Source organism: Armigeres subalbatus, chromosome 1, assembly GCF_024139115.2.
Source record: "Armigeres subalbatus isolate Guangzhou_Male chromosome 1, GZ_Asu_2, whole genome shotgun sequence".
Taxonomy (NCBI): domain Eukaryota; kingdom Metazoa; phylum Arthropoda; class Insecta; order Diptera; family Culicidae; genus Armigeres; species Armigeres subalbatus.
Genome location: NC_085139.1, coordinates 85,075,404 through 85,089,981, shown reverse-complemented (window position 1 = coordinate 85,089,981; position 14,578 = coordinate 85,075,404). Strand labels below are relative to the sequence as shown.

Sequence of the window (14,578 nt, the reverse complement as noted above, 5' to 3'; positions counted from 1 at the left end):
GTTTAATGATGTGTTGCTCTGATTTGGCGAATCGTTACGTGCGTGGGTGGAAGTGGAAGTGCTCGAGTGCCTTGCATAGGTGCAGGTTTTGGTTGGCGTTAGAGAATTGCCGGCCGGGCAATTTCGGTTGGGTACTTGTAACCTTCGTCGGTGAACGAACAATAGCAGGAAGTTCGGTCAACTATCTCTACGGTCTGGCTATATGGACTATTTTATAACCGTGATTATGTATAATCGGTACTCGATAAAAGGTGCTCCTGAAATTCACCATGGTCAGCAGCAAGCTAAGCATTTGCTACATTGTTAGTCGAGAATTTTTCATGACCAGACCTGATAAACGACTATCTGGGGCCTGAGCCAGCTCAGTCGAAAAAGTTGCTGGAATTTACACAAAATACAATGCAAATAATGGAAAGTCGTAAATCTAAACGATATTTGCCTGAATGTGTGAAATTTCTTTTACATTAAATCATATAAGTTAATTAACTATAGTCTATAGACTAGGCTAGTGAAATGAGCAAGTCGCTTGAATTGAGCGCTCAAACACATCCGTTCAACTCACTTGAACGAAAAGAAAGTTGAACATGTTCAAGTTTTGGAAATATCAATTCAACTTAGTTAATCAGCGTGTACACTCAACCACGAAACCTGGTTTTATTAATCTTTATTAGCGAGATCTTCAGCCTTAGGCTGGTTTATCACCAATCGGAAATTTGATAGAATTAAAAAAAGCGGGAATTAATCAGAATCTTTTCAGCTTCTTTCAAACCGCTTGAAGAAGCTACAATTCTTGGCGTTTGTTAAACTATCACTTTTTTTTTGTTTAAATACTAGAGATCAAAACGATACCATTTCGATAGGTTACATTTTTATTATTATCAGTTAAGTCGTCTGCGGACAACTTGTTTTGTCTTTATTAAAGAGATTTTCAGCCCGAGGCTGGCGAGAAAAATGAAACGTCGTCCGATTGGGGTGCCGATAGCAAATTTGTTATTGTAATTATTGGAAGAACCTGAAGGGTACTGGGATTTTGTTATACACTGGATTCTGTTTTTACACGATTTACATTTTCTCAATTTTCCACTCATCCTAAATGTTTACCGTATATAAATTATCATGTGATTTTTCTTCGATTTATTCTGGATTTTTTGAAACATGTTGCGAAGAGTTTGGTGGCAAATCGAAGTCACACGATCAAAAATACGAGCGAAAAAAAATCGCGTAAAAACAAAATTCTGTGTACTTGAATTGTGTGCTCGGACCAATAATGAATTATGTTACTGTTATGTTATGTCTGTCTTCAGATTGGTACGGGTCGGGTTATTATTTCGGGGTCGTCAGATTTCGCAGGATTGATGAAAATTGTCGATGCCCAGGTTGTGGGACGCGTTGGTGTGCCCAGTGCGGAGGCGGGAGAGGACAACTTGCTCACGCCGGCTAAGAAGATCTTCGCCGGGCAGCGTGGAATTTTTAATCGTACGGCAAAAGTTCCTCTGTCGGTTCCATTCGGTGGCCCATGTAGTCTCCTGTTTCACCCATAGCTTTGCATCAGGAGCTGGGACTTTTCGGCTCAGGAAACTACTGTTGTGTCCAACGTAGGCCAGAGTGTCTACGAGTTTGTTGCCCCGAATACTGGAGCGTCCGGGTACCCACATGAGGGTGACGTCACTGTCGGTAATGGCCTCCACCACTTTGGATCCACGGATGTCTATTATTTGGGGACACTAGTGCTGCCAATGCGCTCGTAGAGTAGGACACGTAGGACAGCGGTGTATTGTTCTGGGGATTTCTATGGCTTGGAAAATTGCCGTAGTTTCATCTGAGGACTCTTCTATCAGGTCAAGGCAGATACCGATAGCTACCTATCCGTTGGCTTTGGACCCATTCGTGTATCGGATCTCGGATCCAAGATAATTTTCCTCGATTCGGCTTCGGAACAGGGCTTGTCCTTGGTCGGGGTACGGCTTCTTCTTCAGATGCTTTTTCATGTGGAAGTCGATCTTCGGTCCGCGTTCTTGCCAGCCTCTTGGCCCTAGACACCTATCTTGGGGAGGTTCTTACTTCGAATTTCACTTGCTAACTTTGGTAAAGTTCATCGATGTCAATTCCAGCCTGAAAAGGAGGCGACTGGTGGTGACTGCATCAGCTACTCGGATTCGCATTGACATGTTCGTCAAAGGAGAGGCGTCTGTTCTAGCAGTTTCACGCTCCCGAGCAGCGCAAGTCAGACGAAAATGGTTGCAGCAACTTGATTGTGACTGAATCCGGTCACGCATAAGTTGCAGTAACTTATGCGGAATTTGTGTGCTGCTAGGGCTGTTAAAAAAACTCAAAAAACATTTCGGCTAAAGTTTGGGCGGTGCTAAACTCATTAGAAGTTAATATGGATATTTATGGTCCGATTTACTCTCACTCTTTTCCTTTCTTATGTAAAATGTTAGGCACTGAAAAGGACCGATTCACTTGAAATCAAGCAACTATCCAATCACTAGCTCAATAGCACCCAACTAGAGATGTGCAAAACCGATCACTTCGTTGAATAGATCAGATCTTGATCATTCAGTTTGAATAGAATACAAAATGATGAAACGGTTGTTATTCAGGCTCACACTATTGACTCTGACATGCAATAACTTTACCCCTCTCTCCCTCAACCCAAGCATATTTAACATGTATGGTGAATCTACAAAAACCTTTTTCCTGTCATTTCTCTATAAATGATCCGATAAGTTGCTGAAATGATCATTCACTCACATCAAAGATCCTGATCATTTATATAACACAATTAAATAATTGAAAGTCAACATTACAGAAGATTCTACAGAATATTTGACTTTTCCTTGACTCGAAAAATTTAAAATACATCGGGGAATAGCTGAGATGTTAACGTTCAAAGTCTATCATATTTTCGTAACGCAGTAGCAAAATTGTAAAATGGGTATTATTCTTCCATATATTAAGCTTCGAAGCTTCATACCCAGTGGAAGAAGGACTAGTTTAAAAAATCATCAGAATCGGAAATGTTTATTGCGGTGGATCGCAGAGTCGAATGCGATTATAAAAGTTATTCTTAACTTTGAGAAGGTGTTCTGAATGAACAAACAAAATATCCCAAATTCTTATCACAACGTCTTTTATATTCCTGGAATATTTTTTAGAGCAAAATGTAATGCAAAGAAAACTAATAAATTTTAATTTTTGTTTGGTATGACTGACCGATCCCAAAAGTTTCTGGGTGACTGTAAGAGCGGTCAAAAATGGAATCATTCTAATCCAGGAAGAGTAACTATCAGAAATCATGATTTTCAAATTACTTATAGGTCTTATATCTCCTTGGTCAGCTTCTCCCTATTCAGCTTCTATAGCACGGGAATGGCGAACAAAAAGGAGACAGAGTTATTTGGAATTTTGATTTGGATGTGAAGAAATATTCTTTGTTCGTTCTGGGTTACTCAAATTATCTATGCCATGGCCCATTTTGTAGTCAGTTTGATATTTTTTGGAAGGCAGCCTTGGCAGAATTCAACCCGGCAAAATGAACGCTACTGTGCTGTTTTTAACATTTTTATGTGACGCAGCCGGTGAATTGTAATGGTAATATTCGTTGGAAAATGTCCTACAACAGATTATATGAGTGATTTTATGAGTAGTAGAGGCCTTTTCCCTTCCGTCGATGTTGGTCATTTGTGAAAATATTAGCTAACGGAAAACAAACGTAGACAATCTCTAGCGTCTATTCCGTACTTATTCATAATTTACGAATGAGTTAGGCATGAAAACTTATTCATTTTTAGTCGAAGAAAGAAGCGTGGCCGCCTAGTAAATCATTTTCATACTAGTTGTTATGCAACGGTTCTCCATGTACCCCTGGGAGTACCTTCGCTGGTCTCAGAAGATATCTAAGACAAAAATGCATAATGGCGGATGTTGTCTTCTTCTTCTTCTTCTCATTGTCATCACATCCCCCACTAGGATATTACTGCCTCGCAGTGCTCATCAACTTTCACATGTATTAACCGCAAAGTTTCTAATCCAATCCATTTTTGCATTCGTATATCATGAGACTACACGATGATAGTTTTATGCCCAAGGAAGTCGATACAATCTCCAACCCAAAAATTTCCTAGACCATAAATCAAACCCAACCACCTTCAACAGTGGCGTAGCCAGAAAATTGGTTGGGGGAGGGGGGTTGGTTTGGTTGTGGAGAAAGTTTGAAAAAAAAAATATTCTAAAAAATTTGTCTCTGGGGGGGGGATATGTCCAAAACCACTCCCGTGGCTACGCCACTGACCTTCAACATGGTCTTGCTTTGTTGCCGCATATCTTACCAAACGGCTAAGGAAGATGGATGTTGCATGGAACTTTTAAAAAAATATGATGAAAAAATCTATGATTTTCAATCTTAACTCATAATTGTGCCTTGCAATAAAATGACAAATTTTGTAATAATTTTCCAAGGCTCTCATAGATGTGTACATTTTTACCACAGAAAAAAAAAAGCACGTGCTACCACGTGCATTCATCGCCATAATACACCACGTGGCGGTCAAAAGTTCAAAAATATCGAAGTACATTTTTGCTTCTGATGTATGTTTTTTCTTAGGCAACTATCTGGCGCTCGTTGCTAATAAAAATAAGCGGAGGAGTAGATTTTTTCATGCGCGGTACAATATTTTTAGAGCTTAAGGTCACTCCTGACGGAACCCAAGTTTAAAAGTGCTCGCGTTTTCGGGGCACACCACTCGATACGGAAGCAACGTACAACTGTCATTTTTATTATTTCACGCATGCTGCGACGCAGCAAAGCTAAATAAACAAAAATGACAGTTGTGCGCCGCCTCTGAATCGAGTGGTGTGCCCCCGAAAACGCGAGCACTTTGGAACTTGGATTCCGTCAGGAGTGACCTTAATTGGAAGCGTTGGGGTGCAGTTTTCCATAAAAGTTTTTATAGCAACTTTCATACAAACTTCAAACTGCGAATACTCACTGCGTTCCGTTTCACGATGTTTCATTTTCCTTTTCTCGATTCCGCGTGCTAAATGACATTTGAACCATTTTTAATTTGAACGATGCTCAAACGAACGGGGTTCAAATTAAAAAGTGTTCAGATTAAAAACGGTCATATTACCGGGGGTCCACGATACAGACAACAAGGTAGACACGTAAGAAAAATGACACTTCAAAAGTGACGCAAATTTTATCGTCACATGCTAGAGTACAAAAGTAAGCATGCTGTGTGTGACCCAGAGGATTGAAGAGAAGGCTAATACACCTACCCACCATTCATACAATATGGCGTACAATGTTTTTGTTTTAATTTCGTTTAATGCATGATAACAAAGCTTCGGAAGTATCGACGGGCTGTTTTTCAACATAAAAAAGCCATACAAACACAAAAGGCTTAATATACCACAATCAACTAATTGTAAGTTTTCACCAGTAAAAGTTAATTGCCGATAATTAGCACTAACTGCGTACGAACCAATCACCCAAAATGAGCAGCTAAATTCGGGAATACCACCCAGAAGCTGGGTACCAAGAACAGAAGTACCAAAAACGATGTTGGGCAGAGTGCCATTGTATCGTGGATGACAGGCGTTTCACCCTCCTGGTGTGACCGTAGAGCGTCGTCTCGGTTCAGCTTGTCCGAAGATAGTAGTTATGTCAGGTTACGTCATATGTTTACATTTAAACTGAATGTTTACATGCGTACTGACCCTTCCTAGTTTTTTTTGTATGCCGTGCTGCCACTGTTAACAGTTCCACAATATACTGAAAAACGGACACTTTGATTTGTACTGCGTTGGTTAAATTTTATTTTACACTCAACCCTCTTTTTACGGCAGTTTTTTTACGTCACTTCGTTTTACGGCCTCCTTTTTACGGCACGTGACGTTAAAAGAATTTGAAACATTATTGACATCCAAAAGTAAGCCTATAAGAAGGCAGTCTAAGAAACCCAAAGCACAAAGTAGAGGCTTAGTATACACATCATTTGCCTTCAACAATTGTTCCGTTGCAGGTCATCCAAGAATTTCCTGGAGTCTACACGCGTAACCGAGGACCTAAGGTCTACAAGCGTAGCGAAAGAGCTGTTATCTCTTGAAAAAAAAAGGTTTATGCTCAATTTAATATATTGAACCAAATTCCGTTCCAAGAATTCCCTGGAATATAGGTCTTGAGGTGTACCCGCATAACCGAAGGGCTGTTATCTCTTTTATTAAATGGTTCATGCTCTATATGATCTATTAAACCAAACTCAATAATGCCTTAAGCAGCCGTTCCTTTCCTGGTCATCAAAGAATTCCCTAGACTCCTCAGGTGCGGATTCATCCCAAATCTCCGAATATTTGTCTTTAACTTGCATCTCAAATGTAGGCAATCACCCAAAATGAGCAGCTAAATTCGGATATACCACCCAGAAGTGATGTACCAAGAACAGAAGTACCAAAAACGATGTTGGGTAGAGTGCCATTGTATCGTGGATGACAGGCGTTTCACCCTCCTGGTGTGACCGTAGAGCGTCGTCTCGGTTCAGCTTGTCCGAAGATAGTAGTTATGTCAGGCTACGTCATATGTTTACATTTAAACTGAATGTTTACATGCGTACTGACCCTTCATAGTTTTTTTTTGTATGCCGTGCTGCCACTGTCAACAGTTCCACAATATACTGAAAAACGGACACTTTGATCTGTACTGCGTTGGTTAAATTTTATTTTACACTCAACCCTCTTTTTACGGCAGTTTTTTTACGTCACTTCGTTTTACGGCCTCCTTTTTACGGCACGTGACGTTAAAAGAATTTGAAACATTATTGACATCCAAAAGTAAGCCTATAAGAAGGCAGTCTAAGAAACCCAAAGCACAAAGTAGAGGCTTAGTATACACATCATTTGCCTTCAACAATTGTTCCGTTGCAGGTCATCCAAGAATTTCCTGGAGTCTACACGCGTAACCGAGGACCTAAGGTCTACAAGCGTAGCGAAAGAGCTGTTATCTCTTGAAAAAAAAAGGTTTATGCTCAATTTAATATATTGAACCAAATTCCGTTCCAAGAATTCCCTGGAATATAGGTCTTGAGGTGTACCCGCATAACCGAAGGGCTGTTATCTCTTTTATTAAATGGTTCATGCTCTATATGATCTATTAAACCAAACTCAATAATGCCTTAAGCAGCCGTTCCTTTCCTGGTCATCCAAGAATTCCCTAGACTCCTCAGGTGCGGATTCATCCCAAATCTCCGAATATTTGTCTTTAACTTGCATCTCAAATGTAGGCATATGAGTTATTCTAAGATCTCCAAATTGCCCTTGAGTTTGAATCAAATTGTCTGCCGAATCAACCAAGGCTTTCATGATGTCCCCAGGCGCGTTATCAACCCAATAATCTCCTCCGAGTATTTGTCTTTCACTTGGGTCTCAAATCCAGACATATGAGATGTAGTAAGATCTCCAAATCCTACTGGAGTTTGAATCAAATGGTCTGAAGAATCAACCAAGGCTTCCATAGCTGCGGTAATGACCCAATTACGTCCTCCGAGTATTTTACTTTCACTTGCATCTCAAATCCAGACATATGAGATGTAGTAAGATCTCCAAATCGTTCTGGAGTTTGAATCAAATGGTCTGCCGAATCATCCGAGGCTTCCATGATGTCCCCAGCCGCGGTATAAACCAAATTATGTCCTCCGAGTATTTGTCTTTCACTTGGGTCTCAAATCCAGACATATAAGATGTAGTAAGTTCTCCAAATCGTCCTGGAGTTTGAATCAAATAGTCTGCCGAATCCACCAAGGCTTCCATGATGTCCATAGCTTTGGTATCAACCCAATTATGTCCTCCGAGTAATTTTCTTTCACTTGCGTCTGAAATCTAGACATATGAGATGTAGTAAGATCTCCAAATTGTCCTGGAGTTTGAATCAAATGGTTTGCCGAATCAACCAAGGCCTTCTTGATGTCCCCAGCAACCCCAGTAACAACCTGAGCAGCACAAGTCAGACAATCATCCCAAGGAACATTTTTAGTTCTATAACAGTCATGAAAACCATTATTTGCTTTACATGACTTCGGTAAAATCAGCATAAAACTAAAATGTTTGTAGGGATGGTTCTAGCAACTAGATTGTGACTAAATTCGGCAATTCATATGCCCTTTTTGATCCATAGAACGAAAGTGAACACGGCTTCAACTATTTTTCCATTGCAGATCATCCATGAATATCATCCATCCCTAAAATATAAGCTTTACGGTCAACACGCGTAACCAAAAGGCTGTTATCTCTTTAAAAAAAACTTGATCATACCCGTTTTGATCCATAGGACTAAATTGGATACCTCTTCAACTATTCTTCCATTCCAAGTAATTTAAAAAAGTTATGGAGTACTGGTCTTTAGGTCTACAGGATTATTATTTTAAAATGGTTCATCCCATTTTGATCCATAGATCCATATTAGATACGCATTCAACAATTATTCCACTCCAGGTCATTGAAGAAATATCTGAAGTCTAGACTTCGTGGCCGGGGACATAATGGAAGCCTTGATTGATTCGGTAGACCATTTGATTCAATCTCTAGAACAATTGGAAGATCTTACAACATGTTACATGTCAGAATTTGAGACGCAATTCGCAAACCATCCAAATTCCAGGAAAAATTTGAGATCTTACAACACCTCATATGCCTTGATTTGAGACGAATGAAAGACAAACACTTTACTTACTTATGGATCCTGTACACCTCCGGTGGTGCAAAGGGCCGACTTGAAAGATCTCCATCCTGAGCGTTGCCCGGCTATCGCTTTAACCTGTTGCCAGGTTAGATTTCGGTCGACTTCTTTTATTTCTTTATTGAGGCTTCGCCGCCATGAGTCTCTGGGTCTGCCTCTGCTGCGATGTCCCGCTGGGTTCCAGTCTAATGCTTGTTTACAGATTTCGTTTCCGCCCCTACGTAGAGTGTGGCCGACCCAGCCCCACTTCCGATCCCGAATTTCTGTTGCTATCGGCCTCTGGTGACAACGACGATGGAGCTCGTTGTTTGAGATCCAGTTGTGAGGCCACCAGGCCCGAATTATATACCGCAGGCATCTGTTAATGAACACCTGCAGCCGTTGAGTGTTCTCCACTGATGCACACCATGTTTCGCTAGCGTATAAGACAAACACTCGAGATCTTAAAACGTATTATATGCCTGTTTTTGAGACGTAAGTGAAAGACAAATAATCGGAGGACATAATTGGTTTGATATCGCGGCTGGGAGCACCATGGAAGCCTTGGTTGATTCATTACACCAATTGATTCAAACTCCAGGACAATTTGGAGATCTTACAACACTTCATACATGTTGTTTTGAGACGCAACTAAAAAACAAATACTCAGAGAACATAATTGACTTGATACCACGGCTTAGGACATCGTGAAGGCTTTGGTTGATTCGATAGACCATTTGATTCAAACTCCAGGACAATTTGGAGATCTTACAATATCGAATATGCCTGTATTTGAGACGTTGGTAAGAGACCAATAATCAGAAGACAAAGTTGGGTTTCCATCGAGGCTGGAGACATCGTGGAAGCCTTGTTTGATTAAAACTCCAGGACAATTTGCAAATCTTAAAACATCTCATATACATTGACTTGAGACGTAAGTGCAAGACAAATACTCGGAGGGTATGAGTGGGATGATACCGCAGCTGAGGACATCGTGCAAGCCTCAGTAGATTCGGTAAACCATTTGATTCTTTCTCCAGAACAATTTGGAGATCTTACTACATCTCATATGCCTGGATTTGAGACGTAAGTGAAAGACAAATAATCGGAGGACATAATTGGGTTGATACCGCGGCTGGGAGCACCATGAAAGCCTTGGTTGATTCACTAGATTATTTGATTCAAACTCCAGGACAATTTGGAGATCTTAAAACACCTCATATACCTGGGTTTGAGACTTTAGTAAAAAAATAATACACAGAAGACAAAATTGGGTTGACATCGCGGCTCTGGACATCGTGGAAGCCTTGTTTGATTCTGTAGACCATCTGATTCAAACTCCAGGACAATATGCAGATCTTAGAACATCTCATATATCTGGTTCTGAGACTCAAGTGAAAGACAAATACTCGGAGTGCATGAGTGGGATGATACCGCAGCTTAGGACATCGTGCAAGCCTCAGTAGATTCGGTAGACCATATGATTCAAACTCCAGGACAATTTGGAGATCTTACAACTTCATACATGTAATAACTGAAGACGGGAGTGAAAGACAAATAATCGGAGGGCAAAATTGGGTTGACACCGAAACTGGGGACATCATGGAAGCCTTGGTTGATTCGGTGGACCATTTGATTCAAACTTCAGGACAATTTGGAGATCTTACAACACCTCATATGTCTTGTTTCGAGACGCAATTGAAAGACAAATCCTCAGAGGACATAATTGAGTTGATACCACGGTTTGGGACATCATGAAGGCTTTGGTTGATTCGGTAGACCATTTGATTCAAACTCCAGGACAATTTGGAGATCTTATAACATCTCCTGGATTTGGAGAGATCTTACAATACCTCATGTAAGACGCAAGTGAATGTATTTGAAAGTATCCTCACTATCAATAAATCAAGTGAAGTACTAGAAATTTTAGCCCAAATACTTTTTACGTCACATTCGGTTTACGTCCCCCCAATAAGTGACGTAAAAAGAGGGTTGAGTGTATGTAATTTTGAAACTAAACACAGTACATTTGGTACAACTTTGACATGCAAACAAAAGGCGTTCATCGCTTGTCGATTTATTATTAATTTTTGTTATTCGAATTTTATACCCTTGTTGTTTTTTAATTAATAAATTTTTTACATCAAATTCTTCTACTGAGGTGAATGGATTTTTCCATCCATGATATCGAAGCTCGGGAATCAGTGGCGTACCCAACCTCCCGTATGAAGAGGGAGGGGAGAGTATCAGTGTGGAAGCTGATATTTATCCACTTCCATATCATTGTAAATCGTTTAACCTCACGTAGAAGTAATACCCTCATACCATTTACATCGTTTGTTCTGTTTTTTTCAAAAATAAAAACTTAAATAATTCTAGAAACTTCAATTACCATTTTTTTTATTTGACTAGAAGAAAACAATCTAAATGTTATTTTTCAGCAATTCTCTGTGATATCGAAGGTCTATTTATTTTTGTATTGTTGTTTCCTCTGGAATTTTGAATTCACGTTCTTTATGATCATAAAACATAATTTGCAGCATTAGTTATCATTTTGACTCTAGCCTAACTTTTGACAAGGGCCAAGATGGTTGACTCTGAGGTTGTATTTTAAAAACAAACCATTTCAAACAAGCATTTTTTTTATCGTTAGCCTATACCATGAAAATAATCTATTACTGCATTTGAGTCAAGAATATCGTCGTAAAATTTATATTCTAGGTTAAATATATTCAGAAAACATACGGAAACGACTGATAATAAAATAAATTGGTGTATTTTATTTTAAAACCGTTGTATCTAAGAAACATTTTTAACTTTTTGTCCGTTATTTCTCCATGATGGCCCATGCTGCAACACAATTCTGTTTTCGAGGAAATGGATTTCCAAGTTTCATTTTCAATAACAGAGCATTTTATAAGTGTATTTTTTTTTCTCACAAATCCCCATTGATTATCCAAAACTTTGACGAAGACGATTGGACAAGCCGTTTTCGAGTTATATTTTTTTGCAAGTTTGCAAGGTGTTTTAGCCTTATGATGCAGATTATGTTTTGTGATCATAAGCAGTGTATATGCAAAATTCCAGAGAAATCAAAAAATACAAAATTGAAATCTTGAAAAAAAAAAAATTTTCCGGTAGAACTGCTCTTTTTTCTTGTCCAAATTGACTCAAAAAGATCGAAATACAAACCTTTTGAAGTTTTATTGGAGGTCTGAGAATAAAATTAAATAGAGGAGTATCTCTGAATACCGAACAGTTCAAATATATTCTTGGATTACTGCTAACTCATGTTATGTTAAAAGAAAATTATTATTACTTAAAATAAAACTAAATAGATATTTTTGGTTGAGTTTCATTTTATAAGAAAGATGATTGGTAGTGGTTTTATTATGGCCTTCCTTAGCCGTGCGGTAAGATGCGCGGCTACAAAGCAAGGCCACGCTGGAGGTGGCTGCCTAACAAACAATTTTGGCTGATTAAGCTAAATTTGTGGCTGAGGAAGACTATTTTTGGTTGAATAAACGCATTTTCCTTTTCCAATGTTTGTTGGGATGGGTTCGATACCCGGTCCGGTCTAGGAAATTTTATGTTGGAAATTTTCTCGATTCCTCTGGGCATAAAATATCATACCATCGTGTTAGCCCAGTGGTTCCCAGCATGTTTACTTTCACGGGCCGCACAGAATTTTCAAGCTGTCGAAGCCCGCAGTATATTTGCAACATTCAACTGAATATCTTATTTTTGTGAATCTATCCCAAATAAAATATGTGCTTGTAAGGACATTTCGTTCTACAGGCTTTATCGCCATAGCTGACTTTCAGTCTTTATTGTTATGGCTCCAGTTCAAAATCGAATTTCAAACTCGTGAAAACAGATTTTAATCGCTTCCAACTTATAGCGCGTCATTGCGCATCTAGTGCACATTGTTCGCAACTAGATGCGCTATACAGCGCACCAGATACCTACGCAATAATAAAATTTGCGACTAATTGGAGAAAAATTGATTTTCGTGAGTTCAAAAACTCGGTTTTGAGCTGCGCATATAATACCCTTTATGCAGTGCCAGGACTTGAAACTTCACTAAAGCATCATTTCGGATCAGTTGGAAGAAAATAGTTTTAAGCTTCTTTTCCAAATGATCATTTGTCGATCGATTCTGTCATTTCGATCCTATGTTTTTTATGGTTGACGTTTATTGTGCACTTTAACTTATCGTAGTAAATAATGGAAGGTTCTGGGAAAAAAATCTCAAATGGGATTCTTAGCAGCATCCGCTCGAGATTCTAAGAAGCATCCATTCAAGATTCTGATCCTAATTCGTTCGAGATTCTAAACAGAATCCGTCTGGAATTCTGAACATAATCTGTTTGAAATTATAATTCTGAAAAGAATTCGAATGGTATTTTGAACAAAATCCATAGGTCATAGTAAAAATCCAGCAAAATTTCAGTTCAGTTTCGCTAAAACCTAACCTATTTTGAAAAATAAATGCATTCTTATTAGGGAGCAGTGTATGACAACATTATTATTACCTGTAGTTCAACTTTTAGTTTGTTTTAAATCTGCGATTAAATACAATTGTGATACTATCACTACCGGGGGTGAAAACATCGAAGTATATTTGCCGTCGACCTACATAATATCTATGTATGAAATAATGAATCTCATGAATCATAATGATAAAACTTTTACCGATATAAATCATGCTTCAACATCATGATGTGAACTTGACAGGCTTCCAAGTACACCGAAGTATTAGGAATAATAAAAACCTTTCCTGTCATGTAATGCTTATAAATGGACCACATGTAGTGTATTCTCAGAAATCCTTTGCGGGCCGTAGGAAACAGCTTAAAGAGGCGCATGCAGCCCTTTTTGGGGATCACTGTGTTAGCCTCATCATTAGGATTCAAAAAATGGTAACTTGGATTACAAACCTCGCAGTTAATAACTGTGGAAGTGCTGAAAGAGCACTAAGCTGCAAATCGGCAATGTCACAGTGGGGGACGTAATTCCAATAAGAAGAAAAAGAATGGTTTTATTAGGTCGTTTGTATTTAAATGGGATTCTACAAACTCCGTTCGTATACAGCATGTGAACAATGTTTTGACTTCTAATTGGGGAAAGATAACAAACTTTTTCAACTCGTTTTACAGCCCAATAGAATCGCTAGTAACGTGTGTTCACTTGTTGTTTAAAGCCAATTATTTCGATAAATTTGTCCCGATTATTTTACTTGTTCCGTTGGTTTCCCTGTTGGTGTGTAAAAACGAATTATTGTGGCAGATAGCTAAAGCCGATTGTTTCAATGGAAAATATGAGTTGCGTTGTGAGGTTCGTTACCAACAGCTCCATCAATCAGAACCGTCTATCAGAATAGAAAAAAAAATGTTAGCTGCTACATTTGACAAAACATTCCGGAGCTCTAATTGCACCGCATTCGAATGAGATTCCAATCGTTTCAGCAGCTGATGTAGTGTGGGCATCTAATTAGCGCAAATCGCGGGTTGTGTACCTACCTTCCTATGTTGTGTGTGAACCTTTTTCTTGTGTCTCTATAGCCTGTGAATGGCGCTCGCGTCATCTGTTGCACCGGCAGCAGCGGTGATGATGCATTGTCACGGTCAAGTTTACCCGCGTTCGAAAATCTGTAAATAGGAGGGTAACCAACGTTAGTGAGTGTAATTTAGCTTCCTATCGGCGACAACGATCTGCATCTTCAACAAATTGAGTTTTCGGTAGCATCTTTTTAATGGGTGAAGTGCACCATTCAGTACGGTTTAGTCCGGAAGCAATTTGATCATCCGAGAAAAATCGATTATACACAACATTGTGGTAAGATGCGCGGCTACGATGCAAGATCAT

General features: G+C 39.2%; 1 protein-coding gene across 10 annotated transcripts in view; it reads left to right on the top strand.

Annotated features, from left to right (window-relative positions):
* Window positions 1–14,578, top strand: part of LOC134217380 (sodium-coupled monocarboxylate transporter 1-like) — a 114,647-nt gene that overhangs the window by 64,483 nt on the left and 35,586 nt on the right. The gene's annotated exons all lie outside the window — the stretch shown is intronic.